Source organism: Pleurodeles waltl, chromosome 5 (genome assembly GCF_031143425.1).
Source record: "Pleurodeles waltl isolate 20211129_DDA chromosome 5, aPleWal1.hap1.20221129, whole genome shotgun sequence".
Classification (NCBI taxonomy): Eukaryota; Metazoa; Chordata; class Amphibia; order Caudata; family Salamandridae; genus Pleurodeles; species Pleurodeles waltl.
Window position 1 is genome coordinate 1,294,887,120 of NC_090444.1, and position 10,858 is coordinate 1,294,897,977.

A 10,858-nucleotide genomic window follows, 5' to 3' on the forward strand; every position below is an offset into this window, starting at 1 on the left:
GGCATCCTTGACTTGTACGAATGCAACTTGACACTCATCACTCCACTCAAAAGGTGCATTCTTCTTTAATAATGCTCTCAAGGGGGCCGTGACCACTGCAAAATTGTGAACAAATTTAGACATAAACTCAGCTAACCCTAAGAACGATCTCAATTCCTCTTTATTAGTTGGGGCTGGGGCTTCCTTCACTGCCACAACAAGATCGCATTTAGGTTCTACCCCGTTTTTATTTATCTTATGCCCCAGATATTCCACTGACTCCACTCCTAGTTGGCACTTTTCCTTTCTAATTGTCATGCCCGCATCATCAAGGGCTTTGAATACTTCTCTTAAAATGGAATTGTGTTCACTCTCTGTACTTCCATACACTAATATGTCATCCTGGAAGCACATAATCTGCTTAATTCCTTGCAATATGGTTTGCATTATTCTTTGAAATACCGCTGCCGCTGAAGCAAGGCCAAAGGGCATCCGGCGATATCTAAATGCCCCAAACGGAGTGATAAATGATGTGAGTGAGCGTGAAGATGGATGTAATTCCACTTGGTGGTAAGCGGACGATAAATCAATTACACTAAAATATCTGGCTGCCCCTAACATGCTCACCATTTCGTCTATCTTGGGTAAGGGGAACCTGTCCACCCATATATTAGCGTTCAAATCACTCAAATCTACATATAGACGAATGCCTCTGCCGTTAGGTTTCCTAGTGACCACTATGGGTGCCAGCCACAAGGAACACTCAATTGGTTCAATAACTCCAGTTTTAACTTGTTTCTCCAATTCTTCTTTTAGGGGTTCCCTCATTAAGTACGGCACAGTCCTGCACTTGTGTACTACAGGTGTAGCACCCTCCTTGAGTTTAATTTTGTGCTGGAAATTTTTCAATAAACCCAATCTATCTTCAAACAGCTTGGGAAATCCTTCACTAATGCCTTCACTAATTTCTTGCAAGTTTACTAACAACACTTGTTCCTTGCTGTTAGGATCCAGTTTGATTCCAAGATCCTTTTGGTGTTTCCACCCTGATAAGTTTGATCCTTTCTCTGTGACATACACTGCTCCCTTGGTGTGCCTATCCCTGAATGTAATGTTCAGTTCGAGCATCCCTTTAAGTGGTATAGGATCATTATTATATCCTCCTGGTCTTATATTAGCCGTGTTCAATTTGTACCCCTGGTCATGAAAATTATCAACATAGGTTTGGTAATTCATGAATGTGTATGGTGAGCATGAATCCGCGTACGCTTCCACCTCAATACCATCAAGTTTGATGCTGCACAATGGATAATTGTTGCTAAGGGGTTCCCTCCCATGACTTGCCTTGACCTGCAGTATGAATTTACTACCTAAATCAATGACCTCTTCCACCATATTAGTTTTTTTTGTCATGCCTTTATCATTTCTACACACCCGTGCATAGTGCCCCTTGGCACCACATTTCCTGCATAAACAGTTGCGCGCCAGACAAAGAGGACTGTTAGCTAGGTGATTGGGATTCCCACATCTGAAACACTTCCCTTTTTGTATATCTTCACTTAATTTTTTTCTCATTGGAGCGGTTGATAATATTGAATCCTCAACCTTGTTGACCACACTTTCATCTAAATTATTACAACTTTTGATTTCCTTCACCCCTTCTACCTCTGGCGAATATTTGATTTCCTTCATACACTCCATTGTGTGCTCAATACTCTTAGCTATGTCCACAGCTTCTTTAAGAGATGGGTTAAGTGTGAGGAGTTTTTCCTGTACCCTTGGACTACTTGTACACCTCACCAATTGGTCACGTATCAATGAATCCTCCAAGCTCTCAAACTCACAAGTATGAGCTAAGCCCCGCAAGGCGGCAATATAAGTGGCAACTTTTTCTTCTTTGCCCTGTACTCTGCAAAAGAATCTATGCCTTTCCAGGACAATATTGATTTTGTGACCAAAATGACATTCCAATTTAGCAAGTGTTTGTTGGAACACATCAAAATTTTCTCCACCATCCTCACTATCATCTTCCGTATCAGTCAAACTTTCATACACCTTCCTTCCATGTATTCCTAGATTATGTAGCAGTATATGTTGTTTCCTTAATGCCGTGAACTTTTCCCCCCTATAGCAATCAGATATGATTCAAACAGTTTAGACCACTCTTTCCAGGGTAACATCGGTTCACCTATTTCATTAAGGAACGGAGGAGGTTGGGACATTCCTGCTGATGCCATTCCCTTTTAGTTCGTCTCCTCAATAATGTAATGATTTGCCTGAATATGTTTTTCTCTTTTTTTTTCCTTATTATTTTCCTACTTAAATATGTGCTGTATCAACACTAACAATACAATCTCAGACAATAACTTACTAACTGTACTCTCACTAAATTTACAACCCTCGTGCACAGGTTGATACCAACATACTGTTAATACAGGAATAAGATCATTTAAAAACAGAAACTCTTATTATGAAAGCGATCCAATGTTTCAACAGATAGGACTTTTATTTTGACAGAAATTCAGTTCCTGTCTTCCGTGTTCTTTGGCTGAAGGAATTACTAGAGCAGTTTTTACAACCGTGGAGTCCCGTTGCTATGAACTCTCAACGCTTCTTCATGCTGCTTGATCGGGACTCTCACAAGGTAAGCTCCTCACGCCTCCAAAGTTGGGCTCAAATACCCAACAGGCTCCGATAAGCACGATGAGAGGGAATTCCTTGAAAACTTCGCCCACTCCGTAACACACAGAAAGAAATCCGGCACGTTAATACACCATGCTGCGCGCACACCGCGCCGACTCAACTGGCTCGGCACAGCTTCAGAGGTTGGTTTCTCCTCACGCGGTTCTGAGCCGCGAAACTGGTAGGGTAAATCCCTCCCGGTAATCGCGCACTTGACACAGCCTCAAAAGTCGGTTTCTCCTCACGCGGCTCCGGCGCGGCGAAACTGGTAGGGCAAATCCCTCCCGGTGATCGCGCTTCCCACAGCGCTGCAATGACACCACTAAGACGCCGAACAACTGCCTCCGTGCGATTCTCCCCACACTTCGGTAGTCGGGCGAACTCGTGCTCAATTATGCTCACACCGCATCCCCCTCAGTCAATACGGCAAGAAGGGGGGGGGCACCGTCCTCAATCCTTCCACTCTGCGCTTTCCCACAGTGTGGAGAATACCTGTTCTTCCTCGTACCGTTACAGCCTTATTAGTGCCTATCGCACACACCACACAGAATCTTCATATGGTAGAATACTTCGCTTCCAACTGCGATGTCCCAGCTCCCATGGGTACTCCTGCCCACACCAAAGTTTGGCCTGATTAACCTTATCCTATTATCACACCACGAACCGTCACTGATGGGCAACTCAGACCGTACCTTCTTAGATATACACGAGCTGAATACAGTCTTTCGTTGAGGTGTTGAACATATCAGGGGCAAGGAGTCTTCACTGCCCCTGCGCAGTATCCCATCCTCGTCGCCAAAAGTTCTTCTGTAATAACTCGCAACCAACAGAAGTAGTTGACCAGTTTATTGTACGTACTCCTTGCAAAACACCTCCTCACTTGACAGCTCCTTTTCTCCTCCCAACACTCTTCTCTCCAACATTCTAAGGTGCACTCCTGGTCGTACCATTAGCTAACATTCTACAGGAGAGCCTAGGAGCGTACCATTACACTTATACTAATGAAATATAAACATACTTGTAAGGATTTAGCTATGTAGGAATTAAGTTAGTTAACTACGTAAAACAGTGTTTATATAATAGGTTAATATGTTAAAATACATAGGTATTCATCATTACAACAATATTGCAACATAGATCCTAGTAAGCTAAACATTTCTTAAAAAATAGACAAAATTCTGAATTCAGCAAGGGGTAATTTGTCTAGATCCTGCATGGTTTTCCTTTTAGAAAATACCAGCGGAAATAAAAACATATTGAAATTGAGGTAAAAAAAACAGCCATTTTCTCAACGTTTCACTCTGTAACTTTTTCCTGCAATGTCAGATTTTTTAAACCGATATACTGTTACTTCTGCTGGAATCTTCTGGTTGCGGGGATATATATAAGGCTTGTAGGTTCATCAAGAACCCTAGGTACCCAGAGCCAATAAATGAGCTTCACCTTGGAATGGGTTTTCATTCTATACCAGGTATACAGCAATTAATTTGCTGATATATAAAGAGTGAAAAAAGGTATCAAGAAAACCTTTGTATTTCCAAAATAGGCACAAGATAAGGTGTTGAGAAGCAGTGGTTATTTGCACATCTCTCAATTCCTGGGTACCCATACCAGCATGTGAATAGCAGGGCATTTCTCAAATAGACGTCTTTTTTACACACTAACTTACATTTGGAAGGGAAAAATGTAGAGAAAGACAGGTGGCATATAAATTGTTTTGCTATTCTGTGTTCCTCCAAGTCACCCAATAAAAATGGTTCCTCACTTGCATGGTAGGGTTAATGCTCGTGACAGGAAACACAACATGGACACATCACATTTTTACATTTAAATCTGACGTGTTTTTTGCAAAGTGCCTAACTGTAGATTTTGGCCTCTAGCTCAGCCAGCACCTTGGGAAACCTACCAAACCTGCGCACTTTTAAAAACTAGACACCTAGGGGAATCCAAGATGGGGTGACTTGTGGGGCTCTCACCAGGTTCTGTTACTCAGAATCCTTTGCAAACCTCAAAATATGGCCAAAAAATCACTTTTTCCTCACATTTCGGTGACAGAAAGTTCTGGAATCTGAGAGGAGCCACAAATTTCCTTCCAGCTAGCATTCCCCCAAGTCTCCTGATACAAATGGTACCTCACTTGTGTGGGTAGGCCTAGCGCCCGCAACAGGAAATGCCCCAAAACACAACATGGACACATCACATTTTCCCAAAGAAAACAGAGCTGTTTTTTGGAAAGTGCCTAGCTGTAGATTTTGGCCTCTAGCTCAGCCAGAACCTAAGGAAACCTACTAAACCTGTACATTTTGTTAAACTAGACATGTAGGGGAATCCAAGATGGGGTGACTTGTGGGGCTCTGACCAGGTTCTGCTCCCCAGAATCCTTTGCAAACCTCAAAATTTGGCTAAAAACCCTTTTTCCTCACATTTCGGTGACACACAGTTCTGGAATCTGAGAGGAGCCACAAATTTCCTTCCACCCAGCGTTCCCCCAAGTTTCCAGATAAAAATGATACCTCACTTGTGTGGGTAGGCCTAGTGCCTACGAAAGGAAATGCCCCAAAACACTATTCGGACACATCGAAATTATCAAATACAAAACTACCTGTTTTTGCGGGGTGGGGGTCTACTGCATTTTTGGTCCTGGGCTCAGCAGCCGTCTAGGGAAACCTACCAAACCCAGACATTTTTGAAAACTAGACACCCAAGGGAGTCCAGGGAGGTGTGACTTGCGTGGATCCCCCAATGTTTTCTTACCCAGAATCCTCAGCAAACCTCAAATTTAGCTAAAAAAACAAATTTTTCCCACATTTCTCTGCGAGATCACCACACCAGGACAAATTTCCGACCACCCAGCGTTCCCCTCATTCTCCCTGTAAAAATGATACCTCACTTGTGTAGGTGGGCCAAGTGCCTGTGACATCAAAGAGCCAAAAACCTGTCGAAAATGGGGGCGGAACCAAAGTGGGTCCAAAAGGGCAGTTTGAAAAAAAAAAAGTTTAGGCTGACAAGTGGGGCAGAATTTTTTATCAGTATAGATGCAACAATGCTGGGTGATAGGAATTTTGTGGATTCCTGCAGATTCGGGAAGGTTCCATCACACAAAAATGTAGGAAAAATGTGTGATTTCCAGCAATGTTGGAGGTTTGCAGGGCATTGTGGGTAAGAAAATGGTGGAATCACCCAGATGTTTAGTTTTCAGATGTGTCTAGGTCTTGTGGGTTTTTCTACATGGCAGCCTCCCAAATTCCAAAAAGTGCAGCCCTCACCATTCCAAGTGGGATGATTTTGAGAGTTAGTCAAGCTCTCATGTCCCAAATGTAAAATCAAAACCCCAAATAATCAAATGTTTGCCATGGGATAAGATGTTTTAGTGTGCAGGGGAGAGCTGAAAGACTGTTACCCCCTTCAGTTGGGGCGGGGGCATAACCAGGCCCATACTGGTTGGTAGCCACCACCCCACTATTTTATATATGTTTTTTTTAATTCCCTGACATCTAGTATGCTTTCTGCCCCCTCTCATGGGGTGGATCTGGGGTAATTGCCCCATCTGCCCATCTGTGGGCTGAACCACTTTGGCCCCATTTATTTGGGGTGGGGGTATGGCTTCCCTGGTCTCTGGTGGGCTTTCTGTCCCTCCTTGGGTGCAGATGGGCCTTCTAAAAATAGGCCGATCTGCCCCAACGAGGGCGGATATGGCCAACAGTAATGTGCTTGCCATGGGGGGTGACCCTTGCCCAAGGGGCTGTTCTCCAAACAAAACACACACATGCACACACACCAATCCCTAGTGCCTAAGTGGATTCTACCCCCACCCGGGGGCAGATCGGCCTAATAAAAATAGGCCGATCTACCCCCAAGGAGGGGGGCAGAAATGGCCTAAAATAAATGTGTCCCCCAGGGGAATGACCCTTCCGTAAGGGGTCCCTCCCCTTGCGTGAAATTGACGCAAAAAAAAATTAATCCCTGGTGTCTAGAGTTTTCTGCCCCCCTCCCCCAACCAGGGGTGATCAACTTAATTCCAATAGGCTGATCTGCCCCCAAGAGGGGCAGAAATGGCCTACAACAAATTTGCCCCCCCCCAGGGGAGCGACCCTTGCCTAAGGCCAATGTTCATCAAACAACATTTTGGGAATAATGGTATACATTGAGCCAGAGTGAACCATATGTTCAATCTCCTTCCCATTATTGCCAAATTGTGCCTATGGTCTGTGTTTCCTTCCATTCTCACTGTCTTGTGTTACATTTTCCACACTCTGGATTCTGTCACTGCATGTTCCTTCTATATGCTCCTCTCCCACTGTAGCTACTCTCGTTTTGTTCCCTTGTCTGCACACATCTGTAAAGTGGCCCCTATGACCACACTTGTGACAGTTTTTATCAAGTGCAAAGCATTTTTTCAAGCCTGTTGTGTGAAAACTGTTGCCACATCTGTAACCAGATTTAGCCAACTGTCAACTATTGTAATGTCTGAGTGTTTCTCTACATGAAGATTATGCACTTTTCATCCCTTTTTTCCATTTCTTTCATACACCTTTCTGATTGTTCGACTACTTTGGCAATGTCAATGGGATCCTTCATTATGGGGTCTTTCGCCACCCACAAATGTTCCTGCATTTTTTTTTTTTACTGTACTGAAGAATTATTTGGCCTCTAATTAGTTCATCAGTCATGTTTCCAAATCTTCACTTCACCGATAACTCTCTGAGTCTTGATTCAAACTTGTCCTCCAATTTATTTTTACCTTGGGCTTGAGTATAAAATTTTTACATAACAATCATTAAATTCACTTCTTTTGCAAATCTGATTTCCAACCTTTTTTTTGCCTCACTATAAACGTCCTGTTTAGGATCACCATTCAATTCTGTGGCTAACGGTAAGTATTTGAACACATGTTGACCCTTTTTCCCCCAACATGTTCAATAATAATAATACTTTTTTTTCTTGCTTTTCAGAAGCGTTGACCATCTAATGCCTCACTATACGTCTCAAACATTCCAATCCAGTCTTCCCACTTAATGGGTGGTGGCCCTGCTTGTGCTAAAAAGAAAAGAGGAGCTGCAATGGATCTGTGCATTTCCATTCTGAAGTAATACAAAAAAGGGTCTATGTTTAGTGTACGTGGCACTTATTTTCTTTATTTTAACTTGAAGCTGTGACCTAGTTATTCAGATGTGCATGTCAACCGTGGTTTTTGCACTGTCACTTATTTTCTTTATATTAAATTGAAGCTGTGCACTAGGTACTTAGCTGTGCACATCACCGTGAGTCATGTGTTTTTTGAGTGCACACTTTTAACCTGGTGTGCGCATCACTGTCAACACACGTTATAAGACTTCATTAAAAGTAGGCAAAAAGCAATTGCTCATGTTAAATCATCAGCAAAATTCTCATCCAGTAGGCCAAGACAAATCTAAGGTGGCCGCCACATCACATAGGTAGCGTGCTTGCGTGCTACGTCGGATTAGAATACTCCACAGTGTGAGGTGGGGCCAGTGACATAGAACAGTGTGCGTACCCTGCGTGTCATGGTTCGTGCAGCTTGGAATGCTTAGTAAGTTTAAATATTGAGCTCTGTTTATCTGTTAAAACTAAGTGAAAAGTTGAAAATTGCAAGTCGGGGACACATGTAAATAGATTTAGTTTGTCGGAGAACGCTCTTGCGATGCTGCTCACTTATCCGTCAATCCAATGAAGATTTATTATGCCAGGCACAGCAGAGCAGTCATCCCTCGGCCAGCCAGAGATCAACTGTTGACCTTGGAACTCTACCTGCTCAAGCTACAAGAACAAATTCTCATTTAAAATCTAGAACCCTAAACATTCCATAAGCTCATATCTTCAAGAACATAACAGTAAGTTACTGCTAAAAAACTAAAAACATAAATAAGTCCAGCGACACATATGGTGAACCACTGGTATTGCAACACCTTCCCATCAAGGAAGTAAGGAATTAAAATAAAAACCCATAGAAGATAGTGTTAAGTTCAATTATTGAAAACAGTTACAAATATAGACATAAATTTATTGTTAAAAATATAAAATAGTACATATTTATCATATAATTATAAAATATTTTAATATCCTATTTCAAATTTAAAAAATAATGTAACAAATAATTAAGAAAAAATAATTATATTAATTTAATTAACCGTACACATCAGTTTTAATACTTTTTAATGCATAACTTTAAAATGTTGTTTTTGTTTCTTTAGGTGGGAAATTACTTTTCAAATTTAAACTTAAAAAAATAATTTGGTATTCTGAGATTATTTTTTTTTAAATCTCTTTTACTGGGTTTCATAACAAGGTTAGATTAATTACAGTGAGCTATGGTAATCAGTGCCCTCCACTATCAATGCAGAGTTATGGCACGGTACATCAGACAGTCGATCACATGTAGGTCTATGGTATACAAGTTGTTAGTTGTTATTGCAGTCTCAAGTGCTTACTGTCTGCACAGAGTGGAATGGGGTAGCTTTAATGAGCTGTAGAGTGATTTATCAAATGTACTGGGGTGGGCATCAATGGGGGAGACTGAGCATGGGAGTGGAGGTTTGGCCTGGTACGATACCCCTAGTGTGCTAAGGTGGGAGCGCAATGATTGTGTGGGTAGGGTGAATATGCCACAGCTGAAGAGTGGGGAGGGGAGGTTAGTTTATGAACTATGGGAGTCAGGTGTGTGTTGCAATAGGGAAGGTTCACTAGCAGTGCATTGCAGGAACTCTGATAGAAGTGTGGCCCATTGCGGAGAGACGGGCTGGTTTAAGGATGCATTGCTAGTGTGCAGTTGGCTTTGTATAGCCAGGTGATAAGGTGGCATTCAGGACTCATTATTAGGATTATCTGTAGTACGGGGTGAGGCATGGATTCTATTGCTGTCTGTTAGACCTGGCCCACTTTGAGGGTGATCCCCAAACGTTTTGCTTCCTTCCCCTTATTTTTTCTGACCTGTTTCTGCTGGCTTTAGGACTCTCGGCACTCCACCACTGCTGAGCAGTGCTAAAGGGCAACTGCTCCTTGTCTAAATTGGGTTGGTGATTGGTTTTCTCTATGATTGGCATATTTGATGTACTAGTAAGTTCCTAGTAAAGTTTACCAGAGGTGCCCAGGTCCTGTAAATCAAATGTTACTTGTGGGCCTGCAGCACTGTTTGTGCCACCCACAAACATGTCTCAGACCTGCCAATGCAGTGTCTGTGTGTGCAGTTTTAAACTGCCATTCAACCTGGCAAGTGCACCAACTTGCAAAGCCAAAACCATCCCTTTTACTAAATGTAAGTCACCCCTAAGGTAGGCCCAAATCAACCCCATGGGCAGGGTGCATTGCATTTGAAAGTAGGACATGTACTAGTGTGTTTTACATATCCTGATGGGTCTTCCTGAGCTAGAGGGGTGGGAGGAGCTGACATTGGCACCTGAATAGGACTGTGCCTGTCCTTACAGAAAGCAGTTTCCAACCCCCTGGAGTGTGTCTGTGGCCAGGACAGGGAGAGGAAGGGTCTTGTACACTACAAATACTTTTCTTTGAAGTTTGCCTCCTTCAAAGGTAGAAATGAGTATAAGTGTTGGACTGCTGACCCCACAACTTCAGAACGCTTCTGGACAGAAGCCATTCTGCCAAGAAGAAGAGCTGGATGCTGTAGGAGGAACTGCCACTCTGCCTGTTGCTTTGCTGTGCTGGCCTGCTGCTTCTGACCTGGGAGTGAAAGGAGTGGACTTTGCTTTCTACATCCAACGTTCCAAGCTTCTCCAAGGGTTTGAACTGAGCTTGCATCCTGCAGGGAAGTTTCAGGGACGTCAAAGGCCGGGCTCTTTTGCTGAGAGTCCTGACTTGCCAAGTGTGCCAAATCCAGTCCCTGGGCCCTTAGAAGTGGAAGCTGGTAACCTATGTGAAAATCCATGTACCAAGGCCATTGCGGCAGAAAAAACAATGCAGCGCCTGTTTTGCGGTTGCAAAATCCACGCATTGCCTGCTTCAGCATAGATCCATCGTTGTTGTGCGTCTGGATTTTCCATGCCTCAACCCTGGGCGTCATTTTCTTCATCGATGCTGCACCACAGTAAGGAATCGAAGCATCGCCAACCCTACAGGAAAAGAATCCATGCATCACCCATCTAGTGGGGAATTCGCTTGCTTTTCTGACGCATCACCTCCTTTGCAGCACACATCATCTTTCTTTTTGACACATCCAAGGTAC

At 43.0% G+C, this 10,858-nt stretch overlaps 1 long non-coding RNA gene across 1 annotated transcript in view; it reads left to right on the forward strand.

Moving 5' to 3' along the window:
• The window catches only part of LOC138297378 (uncharacterized), a 138,034-nt gene extending 135,490 nt beyond the window's left edge, over positions 1–2,544 (forward strand). Inside the window, exon 4 of the long non-coding RNA XR_011204066.1 lies at positions 2,497–2,544. This is a non-coding gene — a long non-coding RNA (uncharacterized lncRNA). The remainder of the gene's footprint in view (positions 1–2,496) is intronic.
• The last annotated feature ends 8,314 nt before the right edge of the window (positions 2,545–10,858 follow it).